Below are 16,526 nucleotides of genomic sequence, written 5' to 3' on the forward strand. Positions count from 1 at the left end.
GACAAAAATCAGAAACAAAAAAGGAATATTCCGTACTTCGACGATTGTACAGACAGGGTGGCCGAGTGGTTAAGGCGTTGGACTGCTAATCCAATACGGTCTGCGTGCGTGGTTTCGGAACCCATCTCTGTCGTAATTTTCTTTTAAAAGAGCAAAATTTGTCCAGCGGCTACTTATCAAGTTTTTTGTCGAGGATTTCTTTATCAGTTTCCACATAAACCATCAAGACAGGAAAAAAAATCAATAGTAGTCAATCTCTGATCAAAAGTGTTCATCTATGAGTCGATTAGAGTTAGAATCGACAAAAATCAGAAACAAAAAAGGAATATTCCGTACTTCGACGATTGTACAGACAGGGTGGCCGAGTGGTTAAGGCGTTGGACTGATAATCCGATACGGTCTCCGTGCGAGGGTTCGAATCCCATCTCTGTCGTAACTTTCTTTTAACAAAGCACATTTTTTCCAGCGGCTACTTATCAAGTTTTCTGTCAAAGATTTCTTCATCAGTTTCCAAATAAATTATATTAAGATAAAAAACAAATCAACCGCAGTCAATCTCTGATCAAAAGAGTGCATCTACGGGTGGATTGGAAATAGAATTGATTTAAAACAGAAACCAAAAAGGAATGATATTTCGTATTTGGAAGGTTGTACAGACAAGGTGGCCGAGTGGTTAAGGCATTGAACTGCTAATCCAATAAGGTCTCCGTGCCAGGTTTCAGATCCCATCTCTGTCGTAACTTTCTTTTAACAGAGCAAAATCTGTCCTGCGGCTACTTATCAAGTTATCTGTCAAAGATTTCTTAATCAGTTTCCAAATAAAATATCAAGATAGGACAAAAAAATCAACAGTAGTCAATCAGTGATTAAAAGAGTGCATCTACGGGTGGATTGGAAAAAGAATCGATTGAAAACAGAAACAAAAAAGGAATGATAGTCACCGTGCTTGGGTTCGAATCCGATCTTTTTCCATTTTTTCAATTAACAAAAAAAATGTCAAGAGTCTACTTATCAATTTTTCTGTTAAAAAAAGTTTTCATCAATTTCCAAATAAACAATCAGAATAGGAAAAAAGTCAATAGTAGACAAACTCTGATCAAAAGTGTGCATCTACGAATCGATTAGAATTAGAATCGGCTGAAATCAGAAACGAAAAAGGAAAATTTGGTACTTCGGAAATTGTACAGACATGGTGGCCGAGTGGTTAAGGCGTTGGACTGCTAATCCAGGCGTTGGACGGCTGGTGTCCGTGCGAGGTTTCGGATCCCATCTCTGTCGTAACTTTCTTTTAACAGAGCAAAATTTGTCCACCGGCTACTTACCAAGTTTTCTGTCAAAGATTTCTACATCAGTTTCAAAAAAAAGATATCAAGATAGGAAAAAAACAACAGGAGTCAATCTGTGAAAAGAGTGCATCTACGGTTGGATTGGAAATAGAATCGATTACAAACAGAAACGAAAAAGGAATGATAGTAGTCGTGCTTGATTTCGAATCCGATCTCTGTCCACTTTTTCAATTAACAAAAAAAAATTGACAAGAGTCTACTTATCAATTTTTCTGTTGAAAAAATTTTTCATCAATTTCCAAATAAACATTCAGGATAGATAAAAATAAACAGTAGTCAATCTCTGATCAAAAGTGCGCATCTACGGGTCGATTAGAATTAGAATCGACAAAAATCAGAAACGAAAAAGGAATATTTCGTACTTCAACTATTGTACAGACAGGGTGGCCGAGTGGTTAAGGAGTTGGACTGCTATTGCAATACGGTCTCCGTGCGTGGGTTCGAAGCCCATCTCTGTCGTAACTTTCTTCTAACAAAGCACATTTTTTCCAGCGGCTACTACTTATCAAGTTTTATCAAAGATTTCTTCGTCTGTTTCCAAATAAACTACATAAAAATAGGAAAAAAATCAACAGTAGTCAATCTCTGATCAAAAGTGTGCATCTACTGGTGGATTGGAAATAGAATCGATTAAAATTAGAAACGAAAAAGCAATGATAAACCGTACTTCGACGGTTGTACAGACAGGGTGGCCGAGTGGTTAAGGCGTTGGACTGCTAATCCAATACGGTCTCCGTGCGTGGGTTCGAATCCCATCTCTGTCGATACTTTCTTTTAACAAAGCACATTTTTTCCAGCGACTACTACTTATCAAGTTTTCTGTCAAAGATTTCTTCGTCTGTTTCCAAATAAACTACACAAAGATAGGAAAAAAATCAACAGTAGTCAATCTCTGATCAAAAGTGTGCATCTACTGGTGAATTGGAACTAAAATCGATTAAAATTAGAAACGAAAAAGCAATTATAAATCGTACTTCGACGGTTGTACAGACATGGTGGCCAAGTGGTTAAGGCGTTTGACTGCTAATCCAATACGGTCTCCGTGCGAGGGTTCGAATCCCATCGCTGTCGTATTTTTCTTTTAACAAAGCACATTTTTTTCAGCGGCTACTTATCAAGTTCTTTGTCAAAGATTTCTACATCAGTTTCCAAAAGAAATATCAAGATAGGAAAAAAACAACAGGAGTCAATCTGTGATGAAAAGAGTGCATCTACGGTTGGATTGGAAATAGAATCGATTAAAAACAGAAACGAAAAAGGAATGATAGTAGTCGCGCTTGATTTCGAATCCGATCTCTGTCCACTTTTTCAATTAACAAAAAAAAAATTGACAAGAGTCTACTTATCAATTTTTCTGTTGAAAAAATTTTTCATCAATTTCCAAATAAACAATCAGGATAAATAAAAAAAGGTGTCAATCTCTGATCAAAAGTGCGCATCTACGGGTCGATTAGAATTAGAATCGACAAAAATCAGAAACGAAAAAGGAATATTTCGTACTTCAACGATTGTACAGACAGGGTGGCCGAGTGGTTAAGGAGTTGGACTGCTATTTCAATACGGTCTCCGTGCGTGGGTTCGAATCCCACCTCTGTCGTAACTTTCTTTTAACAAAGCACATTTTTTCCAGCGGCTACTACTTATCAAGTTTTATCAAAGATTTCTTCGTCTGTTTCCAAATAAACTACAAAAAGATAGGAAAAAAATCAACAGTAGTCAATCTCTGATCAAAAGTGTGCATCTACTGGTGTATTGGAACCAAAATCGATTAAAATTAGAAACGAAAAAGCAATTATAAATCGTACTTCGACGGTTGTACAGACAAGGTGGCCGAGTAGTTAAGGCGTTGGACTGCTAATGCAATACGGTCTCCGTGAGTGGGTTCGAATCCCACCTCTGTCGTAACTTTCTTCTAACAAAGTACATTTTTTCCAGCGGCTACTACTTATCAAGTTTTATCAAAGATTTCTTCGTCTGTTTCCAAATAAACTACAAAAAGATAGGAAAAAAATCAACAGTAGTCAATCTCTGATCAAAAGTGTGCATCTACTGGCGGATTGGAAATAGAATCGATTAAAATTAGAAACGAAAAAGCAATGATAAACCGTACTTCGACAGTTGTACAGACAGGGTGGCCGAGTGGTAAAGGCGTTGGACTGCTTATCCAATACGGTCTCCGTGCGTGGGTTCGAATCCCATCTCTGTCGATACTTTCTTCTAACAAAGCACATTTTTTCCAGCGGCTACTACTTATCAAGTTTTATCAAAGATTTCTTCGTCTGTTTCCAAATAAACTACAAAAAGATAGGAAAAAAATCAACAGTAGTCAATCTCTGATCAAAAGTGTGCATCTACTGGTGTATTGGAACCAAAATCGATTAAAATTAGAAACGAAAAAGCAATTATAAATCGTACTTCGACGGTTGTACAGACATGGTGGCCGAGTGGTTAAGGCGTTTGACTGCTAATCCAATACGGTCTCCGTGCGTGGGTTCGAATCCCATCTCTGTCGTATTTTTCTTTTAACAAAGCACATTTTTTTCAGCGGCTACTTATCAAGTTTTTTGTCAAAGATTTCTACATCAGTTTCCAAAAGAAATATCAAGATAGGAAAAAAACAACAGGAGTCAATCTGTGATGAAAAGAGTGCATCTACGGTTGGATTGGAAATAGAAGCGATTAAAAACAGAAACGAAAAAGGAATGATAGTAGGCGTGCTTGATTTCGAATCCGATCTCTGTCCACTTTTTCAATTAACAAAAAAAATTGACAAGAGTCTACTTATCAATTTTTCTGCTGAAAAAATTTTTCATCAATTTCCAAATAAACAATCAGGATAGATAAAAATAAACAGTAGTCAATCTCTGATCAAAAGTGCGCATCTACGGGTCGATTAGAATTAGAATCGACAAAAATCAGAAACGAAAAAGGAATATTTCGTACTTCAACGATTGTACAGACAGGGTGGCCGAGTGGTTAAGGAGTTGGACTGCTATTGAAATACGGTCTCCGTGCGTGGGTTCGAACCCCACCTCTGTCGTAACTTTCTTCTAACAAAGCACATTTTTTCCAGCGGCTACTACTTATCAAGTTTTATCAAAGATTTCTTCGTCTGTTTCCAAATAAACTACAAAAAGATAGGAAAAAAATCAACAGTAGTCAATCTCTGATCAAAAGTGTGCATCTACTGGTGGATTGGAAATAGAATCGATCAAAATTAGAAACGAAAAAGCAATGATAAACCGTACTTCGACGGTTGTACAGACAGGGTGGCCGAGTGGTTAAGGCGTTGGACTGCTAATCCAATACGGTCTCCGTGCGTGGGTTCGAATCCCATCTCTGTCGATACTTTCTTTTAACAAAGCACATTTTTTCCAGCGACTACTACTTATCAAGTTTTCTGTCAAAGATTTCTTCGTCTGTTTCCAAATAAACTACATAAAGATAGGAAAAAAATCAACAGTAGTCAATCTCTGATCAAAAGTGTGCGTGCATCTACTGGTGGATTGGAACTAAAATCGATTAAAATTAGAAACGAAAAAGCAATTATAAATCGTACTTCGACGGTTGTACAGACAGGGTGGCCGAGTGGTTAAGGCGTTGGACTGCTAATCCAATACGGTCTCCGTGCGTGGGTTCGAATCCCATCTCTGTAGATACTTCCTTCTAACAAAGCACATTTTTTCCAGCGGCTACTACTTATCAAGTTTTATCAAAGATTTCTTCGTCTGTTTCCAAATAAACTACAAAAAGATAGGAAAAAAATCAACAGTAGTCAATCTCTGATCAAAAGTGTGCATCTACTGGTGGATTGGAAATAGAATCGATTAAAATTAGAAACGAAAAAGCAATGATAAACCGTACTTCGACTGTTGTACAGACAGGGTGGCCGAGTGGTTAAGGCGTTGGACTGCTAATCCAATACGGTCTCCGTGCGTGGGTTCGAATCCCATCTCTGTCGATACTTTCTTCTAACAAAGCACATTTTTTCCAGCGGCTACTACTTATCAAGTTTTATCAAAGATTTCTTCGTCTGTTTCCAAATAAACTACAAAAAGATAGGAAAAAAATCAACAGTAGTCAATCTCTGATCAAAAGTGTGCATCTACTGGTGGATTGGAAATAGAATCGATCAAAATTAGAAACGAAAAAGCAATGATAAACCGTACTTCGACGGTTGTACAGACAGGGTGGCCGAGTGGTTAAGGCGTTGGACTGCTAATCCAATACGGTCTCCGTGCGTGGGTTCGAATCCCATCCCTGTCGATACTTTCTTTTAACAAAGCACATTTTTTCCAGCGACTACTACTTATCAAGTTTTCTGTCAAAGATTTCTTCGTCTGTTTCCAAATAAACTACATAAAGATAGGAAAAAAATCAACAGTAGTCAATCTCTGATCAAAAGTGTGCGTGCATCTACTGGTGGATTGGAACTAAAATCGATTAAAATTAGAAACGAAAAAGCAATTATAAATCGTACTTCGACGGTTGTACAGACAGGGCGGCCGAGTGGTTAAGGCGTTGGACTGCTAATCCAATACGGTCTCCGTGCGTGGGTTCGAATCCCATCTCTGTCGATACTTTCTTCTAACAAAGCACATTTTTTCCAGCGGCTACTACTTATCAAGTTTTATCAAAGATTTCTTCGTCTGTTTCCAAATAAACTACAAAAAGATAGGAAAAAAATCAACAGTAGTCAATCTCTGACCAAAAGTGTGCATCTACTGGTGGATTGGAAATAGAATCAATTAAAATTAGAAACGAAAAAGCAATGATAAACCGTACTTCGACGGTTGTACAGACAGGGTGGCCGAGTGGTTAAAGCGTTGGACTGCTAATCCAATACGGTCTCCGTGCGTGGGTTCGAATCCCATCTCTGTCGATACTTTCTTTAAACAAAGCACATTTTTTCCAGCGACTACTACTTATCAAGTTTTCTGTCAAAGATTTCTTCGTCTGTTTCCAAATAAACTACATAAAGATAGGAAAAAAATCAACAGTAGTCAATCTCTGATCAAAAGTGTGCATCTACTGGTGGATTGGAAATAGAATCGATTAAAATTAGAAACGAAAAAGCAATGATAAACCGTACTTCGACGGTTGTACAGACAGGGTGGCCGAGTGGTTAAGGCGTTGGACTGCAATTGCAATACGGTCTCCGTGCGTGGGTTCGAATCCCACCTCTGTCGTAACTTTCTTCTAACAAAGCACATTTTTTCCAGCGGCTACTACTTATCAAGTTTTATCAAAGATTTCTTCGTCTGTTTCCAAATAAACTACAAAAAGATAGGAAAAAAATCAACAGTAGTCAATCTCTGATCAAAAGTGCGCATCTACGGGTCGATTAGAATTAGAATCGACAAAAATCAGAAACGAAAAAGGAATATTTCGTACTTCAACGATTGTACAGACAGGGTGGCCGAGTGGTTAAGGAGTTGGACTGCTATTGCAATACGGTCTCCGTGCGTGGGTTCGAATCCCACCTCTGTCGTAACTTTCTTCTAACAAAGCACATTTTTTCCAGCGGCTACTACTTATCAAGTTTTATCAAAGATTTCTTCGTCTGTTTCCAAATAAACTACAAAAAGATAGGAAAAAAATCAACAGTAGTCAATCTCTGATCAAAAGTGTGCATCTACTGGTGGATTGGAAATAGAATCGATTAAAATTAGAAACGAAAAAGCAATGATAAACCGTGCTTCGACGGTTGTACAGACAGGGTGGCCGAGTGGTTAAGGCGTTGGACTGCTAATCCAATACGGTCTCCGTGCGTGCGTTCGAATCCCATCTCTGTCGATACTTTCTTTTAACAAAGCACATTTTTTCCAGCGACTACTACTTATCAAGTTTTCTGTCAAAGATTTCTTCGTCTGTTTCCAAATAAACTACATAAAGATAGGAAAAAAATCAACAGTAGTCAATCTCTGATCAAAAGTGTGCGTGCATCTACTGGTGGATTGGAACTAAAATCGATTAAAATTAGAAACGAAAAAGCAATTATAAATCGTACTTCGACGGTTGTACAGACATGGTGGCCGAGTGGTTAAGGCGTTGGACTGCTAATCCAATACGGTCTCCGTGCGTGGGTTCGAATCCCATCTCTGGCGAAAGTTTCTTTTAACAAAGCACATTTTTTCCAGCGGCTACTTATCAAGTTTTCTGTCAAAGATTTCTTCATCAGTTTCCAAATAAATTATAAGGAATTATAATAAATTATAATAAATAAATTATAATAAATTATCAAAAAGTTTTCATCAATTTCCAAATAAACAATCAGAATAGGAAAAAATCAATAGTAGACAATCTCTGATCAAAAGTGTGCATCTACGGATCGATTAGAATTAGAATCGGCTGAAATCAGAAACGAAAAAGCAAAATTTCGTACTTCACAAATTGTACAGACATGGTGGCCGAGTGGTTAAGGCGTTGGACTGCTAATCCAGGCGTTGGACTGATGGTCTCCGTGCGAGGTTTCGGATCCCATCTCTGTCGTAACTTTCTTTTAACAGAGCAAAATTTGTCCACCGGCTACTTATCAAGTTTTCTGTCAAAGATTTCTTCATCAGTTTCCAAGTAAATTATATTAAGATAGGAAACAAATCAACAGCAGTCAATCTCTTATCAAAAGAGTGCATCTACGGGTGGATTGGAAATAGAATCGATTGAAAACAGAAACCAAAAAGGAATGATAATTCGTATTTGGAAGGTTGTACAGACAAGGTGGCCGAGTGGTTAAGGATTTGAACTGCTAATCCAATAAGGTCTCCGTGCCAGGTTTCAGATCCCATCTCTGTCGTAACTTTCTTTTAACAGAGCGAAATCTGTCTTGCGGCTACTTATCAAGTTATCGGTCAAAGATTTCTTAATCAGTTTCCAATTAAAATATCAAGATAGGACAAAAAATCAACAGTAGTCAATCTGCGATCAAAAGAGTGCATCTACGGGTAGATTGGAAAAAGAATCGATTGAAAACAGAAACAAAAAAGGAATGATAGTCACCGTGCTGGGGTTCGAATCCGATCTCTGTCCATTTTTTCAATTAACAAAAACAATGTCAAGAGTCTACTTATCAATTTTTCTGTTAAAAAAGTTTTCATCAATTTCCAAATAAACAATCAGAATAGGAAAAAATCAATAGTAGACAATCTCTGATCAAAAGTGTGCATCTACGGATCGATTAGAATTAGAATCGGCTGAAATCAGAAACGAAAAAGCAAAATTTCGTACTTCACAAATTGCACAGACATGGTGGCCGAGTGGTTAAGGCGTTGGACTGCTAATCCAGGCGTTGGACTGATGGTCTCCGTGCGAGGTTTCGGATCCCATCTCTGTCGTAACTTTCTTTTAACAGAGCAAAATTTGTCCACCGGCTACTTATCAAGTTTTCTGTCAAAGATTTCTTCATCAGTTTCCAAATAAAATATCAAGATAGGAAAAAAATCAATAGCAGTCAATCTAAGATCAAAAGAGTGCATCTACCGGTGGATTGGAGATAGAATCAATTAAAAACAGAAACGAAAAAGGAATGATAGTCGTCGTGCTTGATTTCGAATCCGATCTCTGTCCACTTTTTCAATTAACAAAAAAATTGACAAGAGTCTACTTATCAATTTTTCTGTTGAAAAAATTTTTCATCAATTTCCAAATAAACAATCAGGATAGATAAAAATAAACAGTAGTCAATCTCTGATCAAAAGTGCGCATCTACGGGTCGATTAGAATTAGAATCGACAAAATTCAGAAACGAAAAAGGAATATTTCGTACTTCAACGATTGTACAGACAGGGTGGCCGAGTGGTTAAGGAGTTGGCCTGCTATTCCAATACGGTCTCCGTGCGCGGGTTCGAATCCCATCTCTGTCGTAACTTTCCTCTAACAAAGCACATTTTTTCCAGCGGCTACTACTTATCAAGTTTTATCAAAGATTTCTTCGTCTGTTTCCAAATAACCTACATAAAGATAGGAAAAAAATCAACAGTAGTCAATCTCTGATCAAAAGTGTGCATCTATTGGTGGATTGGAACTAAAATCGATTAAAATTAGAAACGAAAAAGCAATTATAAATCGTACTTCGACGGTTGTACAGATATGGTGGCCGAGTGGTTGGAATGATAATCCAATACAGTCTCCGTGCGTGGGTTCGAATCCCATCTCTGTCGAAACTTTCTTTTAACAAAGCACATTTTTTCCAGCGGCTACTTATCAAGTTTTCTGTCAAAGATTTCTTCATCAGTTTCCAAATAAATTATATTAAGATAGGAAACAAATCAACAGCAGTCAATCTCTGATCAAAAGAGTGCATCTACGGGTGGATTGGAAATAGAATCGATTGAAAACAGAAACCAAAAAGGAATGATAATTCGTATTTGCAAGGTTGTACAGACAAGGTGGCCAAGTGGTTAAGGCATTGAACTGCTAATCCAATAAGGTCTCCGTGCCAGGTTTCAGATCCCATCTCTGTCGTAACTTTCTTTTAACAGAGCAAAATCTGTCTTGCGGCTACTTATCAAGTTATCGGTCAAAGATTTCTTAATCAGTTTCCAAATAAAATATCAAGATAGGACAAAAAATCAACAGTAGTCAATCTGTGATCAAAAGAGTGCATCTACGGGTAGATTGGAAAAAGAATCGATTGAAAACAGAAACAAAAAAGGAATGATAGTCACCGTGCTGGGGTTCGAATCCGATCTCTGTCCATTTTTTCAATTAACAAAAAAATGTCAAGAGTCTACTTATCAATTTTTCTGTTAAAAAAGTTTTCATCAATTTCCAAATAAACAATCAGAATAGGAAAAAATCAATAGTAGACAATCTCTGATCAAAAGTGTGCATCTACGGATCGATTAAAATTAGAATCGGCTGAAATCAGAAACGAAAAAGGAAAATTTCGTACTTCGAAAATTGTACAGACATGGTGGCCGGGTGGTTAAGGCGTTGGACTGCTAATCCAGGCGTTGGACTGCTGGTCTCCGTGCGAGGTTTCGGATCCCATCTCTGTCGTAACTTTCTTTTAACAGAGCAAAATTTGTTCACCGGCTACTTATCAAGTTTTCTGTCAAAGATTTCTTCATCAGTTTCCAAATAAAATATCAAGATAGGAAAAAAATCAATAGCAGTCAATCTAAGATCAAAAGAGTGCATCTACGGGTGGATTGGAAATAGAATCAATTAAAAACAGAAACGAAAAAGGAATGATAGTCGTCGTGCTTGATTTCGGATCCGATCTCTGTCCACTTTTTCAATTAACAAAAAAATTGACAAGAGTCTACTTATCAATATTTCTGTTGAAAAATTTTTTCATCAATTTCCAAATAAACAATCAGGATAGATACAAATGAACAGTAGTCAATCTCTGATCAAAAGTGTGCATCTACGGGTCGATTAGAATTAGAATCGACAAAAATCAGAAACGAAAAAGGAATATTTTGTACTTCAACGATTGTACAGACAGGGTGGCCGAGTGGTTAAGGAGTTGGACTGCTAATCCAATACGGTCTCCGTGCGTGGGTTCGAATCCCATCTCTGTCGTTACTTTCTTTTAACAAAGCAGATTTTTTCCAGCGACTACTACTTATCAAGTTTTCTTTCAAAGATTTCTTCGTCTGTTTCCAAATAAACTACATAAAGATAGGAAAAAAACTAACAGTAGTCAATCTCTGATCAAAAGTGTGCATCTACTGGTGTATTGGAACCAAAATCGATTAAAATTAGAAACGAAAAAGCAATTATAAATCGTACTTCGACGGTTGTACAGACAAGGTGGCCGAGTAGTTAAGGCGTTGGACTGCTATTCCAATACGGTCTCCGTGCGTGGGTTCGAATCCCATCTCTGTCGTAACTTTCTTCTAACAAAGCACATTTTTTCCAGCGGCTACTTTTATCAATTTTTGTCAAAGATTTCTTCGTCTGTTTCCAAATAAACTACATAAAGATAGGAAAAAAATCAACAGTAGTCAATCTCTGATCAAAAGTGCGCATCTACGGGTCGATTAGAATTAGAATCGACAAAAATCAGAAACGAAAAAGGAATATTTCGTACTTCAACGATTGTACAGACAGGGTGGCCGAGTGGTTAAGGAGTTGGACTGCTATTGCAATACGGTCTCCGTGCGTGGGTTCGAATCCCATCTCTGTCGTTACTTTCTTTTAACAAAGCACATTTTTTCCAGCGAATACTACTTGTCAAGTTTTCTGTCAAAGATTTCTTCGTCTGTTTCCAAATAAACTACATAAAGATAGGAAAAAAATCAACAGTAGTCAATTTCTGATCAAAAGTGTGCATCTACTGGTGGTTTGGAACTAAAATCGATTAAAATTAGAAACGAAAAAGCAATTATAAATTGTACTTCGACTGTTCTACAGACATGGTGGCCGAGTAGTTAAGGCGTTGGACTGCTAATCCAACACGGACTCCGTGCGTGGGTTCGAATCCCATCTCTGTCGTTACTTTCTTTTAACAAAGCACATTTTTTCCAGCGAATACTACTTGTCAAGTTTTCTGTCAAAGATTTCTTCGTCTGTTTCCAAATAAACTACATAAAGATAGGAAAAAAATCAACAGTAGTCAATTTCTGATCAAAAGTGTGCATCTACTGGTGGTTTGGAACTAAAATCGATTAAAATTAGAAACGAAAAAGCAATGATAAACCGTACTTCGACGGTTGTACAGACAGGGTGGCCGAGTGGTTAAGGCGTTGGACTGCTAATCCAATACGGTCTCCGTGCGTGGGTTCGAATCCCATCTCTGTCGTTACTTTCTTTTAACAAAGCACATTTTTTCAAGCGAATACTACTTGTCAAGTTTTCTGTCAAAGATTTCTTCGTCTGTTTCCAAATAAACTACATAAAGATAGGAAAAAAATCAACAGTAGTCAATTTCTGATCATAAGTGTGCATCTACTGGTGGTTTGGAACTAAAATCGATTAAAATTAGAAACGAAAAAGCAATTATAAATTGTACTTCGATTGTTCTACAGACATGGTGGCCGAGTAGTTAAGGCGTTGGACTGCTAATCCAACACGGACTCCGTGCGTGGGTTCGAATCCCATCTCTGTCGTATTTTTCTTTTAAAAGAGCAAAATTTGTCCAGCGGCTACTTATTAAGTTTTCTGTCAAAGATTTCTTCATCAGTTTCCGAATATAATTGATTAAGATAGGAAACAAATCAACAGTAGTCAATCTCTGATCAAAATTGTGCATCTAAGGGTGGATTGCAATTAGAATCGATTGAAAACAGAAACGAAAAAGAAATGATAAGTCGTATTTCGAAGGTTGTACTGAAAAGGTGGCCGAGTGGTTCAGGCGTTGAACTGCTAATCCAAGACGTTCTCTGTGCGTGGTTTCGGAATCCATCTCTGTCGTTATTTTCTTTTAAAAGAGCAAAATTTGTCCAGCGGCTACTTATCAAGTTTTCTGTCAAAGATTTTTTCATCAGTTTCCAAATAAACTCTCAAGATAGGAAAAAAAATCAACAGTAGTCAATCTGTGATCAAAAGAGTGCATCTACGGGTGGATTGGAAATAGAATCAATTGAAAACAGAAACGAAAAACGAATATTTCGTACTTCGACGATTGTACAGACAAGGTGACCGAGTGGTTAAGGCGTTGAATTGCTAATCCAATACCGTCTGCGTGCGAGGTTTCGGATCCAATCTCTGTCGTAACTTTCTTTTAACAGAGCAAAATTTGTCAAGCGGCTACTTATCAAGTTTTCTGTCAAAGATTTCTTCATCAGTTTCCAAATAAACTCTCAAGATAGGAAAAATTCAACAGTAGTCAATCTGTGATCAAAAGAGTGCATCTACGGGTGGATTGGAAATAGAATCGATTGAAAACAGAAACGAAAAAGGAATGATAGTCATCGTGCTTGATTTCGAATCCGATCTCTGTCCATTTTTTCAATTAACAAAAAAATGACAAGAGTCTACTTACCAATTTTTCTGTTAAAAAAAATTTCATCAATTTCCAAACAAACAATCGGGATAGGAAAAAATCAACAGTAGTCAATCTCTGATCAAAAGTGTGCATCTACGGGTCGATTAGAATTAGAATCGACTGAAATCAGAAACGAAAAAAAAATATTTCGTACTTCGACGATTGTACAGACAGGGTGGCTGAGTGGTTAAGGCGTTGGACTGCTAATCCAATACGGCCTGCGTTTGAGGTTTCGGATCCCATCTCTGTCGTAACTTTCTTTTAACAGAGCAAAATTTGTCAAGCGGCTACTTATCAATTTTTCTGTCAAAGATTTTTTCATCAGTTTCCAAATAAACTCTCAAAATAGGAAAAAAATCAACAGTAGTCAATCTGTGATCAAAAGAGTGCATTAACGGGTGGATTGGAAATAGAATCGATTGAAAACAGAAAGGAAAAACGAATATTTCGTACTTCGACGATTGTACAGACAAGGTGACCGAGTGGTTAAGGCGTTGAATTGCTAATCCAATACGGTCTGCGTGCGAGGTTTCGGATCCCATCTCTGTCGTAACTTTCTTTTAACAGAGCAAAATTTTTCAAGCGGCTACTTATCAAGTTTTCTGTCAAAGATTTTTTCATCAGTTTCCAAATAAACTCTCAAGATAGGAAAAAAATCAACAGTAGTCAATCTGTGATCAAAAGAGTGCATCTACGGGTGGATTGGAAATAGAATCGATTAAAAACAGAAACGAAGAAGGAATATTTCGTACTTCTAAGATTGTAAAGACAAGGTGACCGAGTGGTTAAGGCGTTGAATTGCTAATCCAATACAGTCGGCGTGCGAGGTTTCGGATCCCATCTCTGTCGTAACTTTCTGTTAACAGAGCAAAATTTGTCAAGCGGCTACTTATCAAGTTTTCTGTCAAAGATTTCTTCATCAGTTTCCAAATAAACTCTCAAGATAGGAAAAAATCAACAGTAGTCAATCTGTGATCAAAATAGTGCATCTACGGGTGGATTGGAAATAGAATCGATTGAAAACAGAAACGAAAAAGGAACATTTCGTACTTCGATGATTGCACAGACAAGGTGACCGAGTGGTTAAGGCATTGAATTGCTAATCCAATACGGTCTCCGTGCATGGTTTCGGAACTCATCTCTGTCGTAACTTTCTTTTAAAAGAGCAAAATTTGTCCAGCGGCTACTTATCAAGTTTTTTGTCAAGGATTTCTTCATCAGTTTCCAAATAAACTCTCAAGATAGGAAAAAAATCAACAGTAGTCAATCTGTGATCAAAAGAGTGCATCTACGGGTTGATTGGAAATAAAATCGATTGAAAACAGAAACGAAAAAAGAATGATAGTCACCGTGCTTGGGTTCGAGTCTACTTACCAATTTTTCTGTTAAAAAAATGTTTTATCAATTTCCAAACAAACAATCAGGATAGGAAAAAATCAACAGTAGTCAATCTCTGATCAAAAGTGTGCATCTAAGGGTCGATTAGAATTAGAATCGACTGAAATCAGAAACAAAAAAGGAATATTTCGCACTTCGACGATAGTACAGACATGGTGGCCGAGTGGTTAAAAGCGTTGGACTGCTAATCCAATACGGTCTACGTGCGTGGGTTCGAGTCCCATCTCTGTCGGAACTTTCTTTTAACAGAGCAAAATTTGTCCCGCGGCTTATTATCAAGTTTTCTGTCAAAGATTTCTTAATGAGTTTCCAAATAAAATATCAAGATAGAAAAAAAAATAAACAGTAGTCAATCTGTGATCAAAAGAGTGCATCAACGGGTGGATTGGAAAAACAATCGATTGAAAACAGAAACGAAAAAAGAATGATAGTCACCGTGCTTGGGTTCGAATCCGATCTCTGTCCATGTCTTCAATTAACAAAAAAAATGTCAAGAGTCTACTTATCAATTGTTCTGTTAAAAAACTGTTTCATCAATTTCCAAATAAACAATCAGAATAGGAAAAAATCAACAGTAGTCAACCTCTGATCAAAAGTGTGCATCTACGGATCATTTAGAATTAGAATCGACAGAAATCAGAAACGAACAAGAAAAATTTCGTACTTCGACAATTGTACAGATATGGTGGCCGAGTGGTTAAGGCGTTGGACTGCTAATCCATTACGGTCTCCGTGCGAGGTTTCGGATCCCATCACGGTCGTAACTTTCTTTTGACAGAGCAAAATTTGTCCAGCGGCTTATTATCAAGTTTTCTGTCAAAGATTTCTTAATGAGTTTCCAAATAAAATATCAAGATAGGAAAAAAATCAATAGCAGTCAATCTAAGATCAAAAGAGTGCATCTACGGGTGGATTGGAAATAGAATCGATTAAAAACAGAAACGAAAAAGGAATGATAGTCATCGTGCTTGATTTCGAATCCGATCTCTGTCCATTTTTTCAATTAACAAAAAAATTGACAAGAGTCTACTTATCAATTTTTCTGTTGAAAAATTTTTTCATCAATTTCCAAATAAACAATCAGGATAGATAAAAATAAACAGTAGTCAATCTCTGATCAAAACTGTGCATCTACGGGTCGATTACAATTAGAATCGGCTGAAATCAGAAACGAAAAAAAATATTTCGTACTTCGACGATTGTACAGACAGGGTGGCCGAGTGGTTAAGGCGTTGGACTGCTAATCCAATACGGTCTCCGTGCGTGGGTTCGAATCCCATCTCTGTCGTAACTTTCTTTTAACAAAGCACATTTTTTCCAGCGGCTACTTATCAAGTTTTCTGTTAAAGATTTCTTCATCAGTTTCCAAATAAAAAATATTAAGATAGGAAACAAATCAACAGTAGTCAATCTCTGATCAAAAGAGTGCATCTACGGGTGGATTGGAAATAGAATCGATTGAAAACAGAAACGAAAAAGGAATGATAATTCGTATTTCGAAGGTTGAACTGAAAAGGTGGCCGAGTGGTTAAGGCGTTCGACTGCTAATCCAATACGGTCTCCGTGCGTGATTTCGGAAACCATCTCTCTCGTAATTTTCTTTTAAAAGAGCAGAATTTGTCCAGCGGCTACTTATCAAGTTTTTTGTCGAGGATTTCTTCATCAGTTTCAAAATAAACTATCAAGATACGAAAAAAATCAACAGTAGTCAATCTGTGATCAAAAGAGTGCATCTACGGGTGGATTGGAAATAGAATCGATTGAAAACAGATACGAAAAAAGAATGATAGTCACCGTGCTTGGGTTCGCATCCGATGATCACTGTCCATTTTTTCAATTAACAAAAA

At 37.3% G+C, this 16,526-nt stretch overlaps 1 protein-coding gene and 28 non-coding genes across 31 annotated transcripts in view; 28 read left to right on the top strand and 1 right to left on the bottom strand.

The window, feature by feature from the left end:
- LOC142348360 (uncharacterized) overlaps positions 1 to 16,526 on the bottom strand; it is a 186,246-nt gene that overhangs the window by 94,075 nt on the left and 75,645 nt on the right. The gene's annotated exons all lie outside the window — the stretch shown is intronic.
- Positions 52 to 133, top strand: Trnas-gcu (transfer RNA serine (anticodon GCU)). Its single transcript has one exon. It is a non-coding gene; the product is annotated as a tRNA-Ser (tRNA).
- Positions 352 to 433, top strand: Trnai-gau (transfer RNA isoleucine (anticodon GAU)). Its single transcript has one exon. It is a non-coding gene; the product is annotated as a tRNA-Ile (tRNA).
- Positions 1,724 to 1,805, top strand: Trnas-gcu (transfer RNA serine (anticodon GCU)). Its single transcript has one exon. It is a non-coding gene; the product is annotated as a tRNA-Ser (tRNA).
- On the top strand, positions 2,029 to 2,110 carry Trnas-gcu (transfer RNA serine (anticodon GCU)). Its single transcript has one exon. It is a non-coding gene; the product is annotated as a tRNA-Ser (tRNA).
- On the top strand, positions 2,862 to 2,943 carry Trnas-gcu (transfer RNA serine (anticodon GCU)). Its single transcript has one exon. It is a non-coding gene; the product is annotated as a tRNA-Ser (tRNA).
- Trnas-gcu (transfer RNA serine (anticodon GCU)) lies at positions 3,167 to 3,248 on the top strand. Its single transcript has one exon. It is a non-coding gene; the product is annotated as a tRNA-Ser (tRNA).
- Trnas-gcu (transfer RNA serine (anticodon GCU)) lies at positions 3,472 to 3,553 on the top strand. Its single transcript has one exon. It is a non-coding gene; the product is annotated as a tRNA-Ser (tRNA).
- Positions 3,777 to 3,858, top strand: Trnas-gcu (transfer RNA serine (anticodon GCU)). Its single transcript has one exon. It is a non-coding gene; the product is annotated as a tRNA-Ser (tRNA).
- Positions 4,305 to 4,386, top strand: Trnas-gcu (transfer RNA serine (anticodon GCU)). The gene has a single exon. It is a non-coding gene; the product is annotated as a tRNA-Ser (tRNA).
- Trnas-gcu (transfer RNA serine (anticodon GCU)) lies at positions 4,610 to 4,691 on the top strand. Its single transcript has one exon. It is a non-coding gene; the product is annotated as a tRNA-Ser (tRNA).
- Trnas-gcu (transfer RNA serine (anticodon GCU)) lies at positions 4,921 to 5,002 on the top strand. Its single transcript has one exon. It is a non-coding gene; the product is annotated as a tRNA-Ser (tRNA).
- Trnas-gcu (transfer RNA serine (anticodon GCU)) lies at positions 5,226 to 5,307 on the top strand. The gene has a single exon. It is a non-coding gene; the product is annotated as a tRNA-Ser (tRNA).
- Positions 5,531 to 5,612, top strand: Trnas-gcu (transfer RNA serine (anticodon GCU)). The gene has a single exon. It is a non-coding gene; the product is annotated as a tRNA-Ser (tRNA).
- On the top strand, positions 5,842 to 5,923 carry Trnas-gcu (transfer RNA serine (anticodon GCU)). Its single transcript has one exon. It is a non-coding gene; the product is annotated as a tRNA-Ser (tRNA).
- Trnas-gcu (transfer RNA serine (anticodon GCU)) lies at positions 6,147 to 6,228 on the top strand. The gene has a single exon. It is a non-coding gene; the product is annotated as a tRNA-Ser (tRNA).
- On the top strand, positions 6,454 to 6,535 carry Trnac-gca (transfer RNA cysteine (anticodon GCA)). The gene has a single exon. It is a non-coding gene; the product is annotated as a tRNA-Cys (tRNA).
- On the top strand, positions 6,756 to 6,837 carry Trnas-gcu (transfer RNA serine (anticodon GCU)). The gene has a single exon. It is a non-coding gene; the product is annotated as a tRNA-Ser (tRNA).
- On the top strand, positions 7,061 to 7,142 carry Trnas-gcu (transfer RNA serine (anticodon GCU)). The gene has a single exon. It is a non-coding gene; the product is annotated as a tRNA-Ser (tRNA).
- Positions 7,372 to 7,453, top strand: Trnas-gcu (transfer RNA serine (anticodon GCU)). The gene has a single exon. It is a non-coding gene; the product is annotated as a tRNA-Ser (tRNA).
- Trnas-gcu (transfer RNA serine (anticodon GCU)) lies at positions 9,127 to 9,208 on the top strand. Its single transcript has one exon. It is a non-coding gene; the product is annotated as a tRNA-Ser (tRNA).
- Positions 10,793 to 10,874, top strand: Trnas-gcu (transfer RNA serine (anticodon GCU)). The gene has a single exon. It is a non-coding gene; the product is annotated as a tRNA-Ser (tRNA).
- On the top strand, positions 11,100 to 11,181 carry Trnas-gcu (transfer RNA serine (anticodon GCU)). The gene has a single exon. It is a non-coding gene; the product is annotated as a tRNA-Ser (tRNA).
- Positions 11,401 to 11,482, top strand: Trnas-gcu (transfer RNA serine (anticodon GCU)). Its single transcript has one exon. It is a non-coding gene; the product is annotated as a tRNA-Ser (tRNA).
- Trnas-gcu (transfer RNA serine (anticodon GCU)) lies at positions 11,708 to 11,789 on the top strand. Its single transcript has one exon. It is a non-coding gene; the product is annotated as a tRNA-Ser (tRNA).
- Trnas-gcu (transfer RNA serine (anticodon GCU)) lies at positions 12,015 to 12,096 on the top strand. Its single transcript has one exon. It is a non-coding gene; the product is annotated as a tRNA-Ser (tRNA).
- Trnas-gcu (transfer RNA serine (anticodon GCU)) lies at positions 12,322 to 12,403 on the top strand. The gene has a single exon. It is a non-coding gene; the product is annotated as a tRNA-Ser (tRNA).
- Trnas-gcu (transfer RNA serine (anticodon GCU)) lies at positions 14,829 to 14,911 on the top strand. The gene has a single exon. It is a non-coding gene; the product is annotated as a tRNA-Ser (tRNA).
- Trnas-gcu (transfer RNA serine (anticodon GCU)) lies at positions 15,886 to 15,967 on the top strand. Its single transcript has one exon. It is a non-coding gene; the product is annotated as a tRNA-Ser (tRNA).

The sequence above is a fragment of the Convolutriloba macropyga genome, chromosome 10 (assembly GCF_964194025.1).
Source record: "Convolutriloba macropyga chromosome 10, txConMacr16.3, whole genome shotgun sequence".
Taxonomy (NCBI): domain Eukaryota; kingdom Metazoa; phylum Xenacoelomorpha; order Acoela; family Convolutidae; genus Convolutriloba; species Convolutriloba macropyga.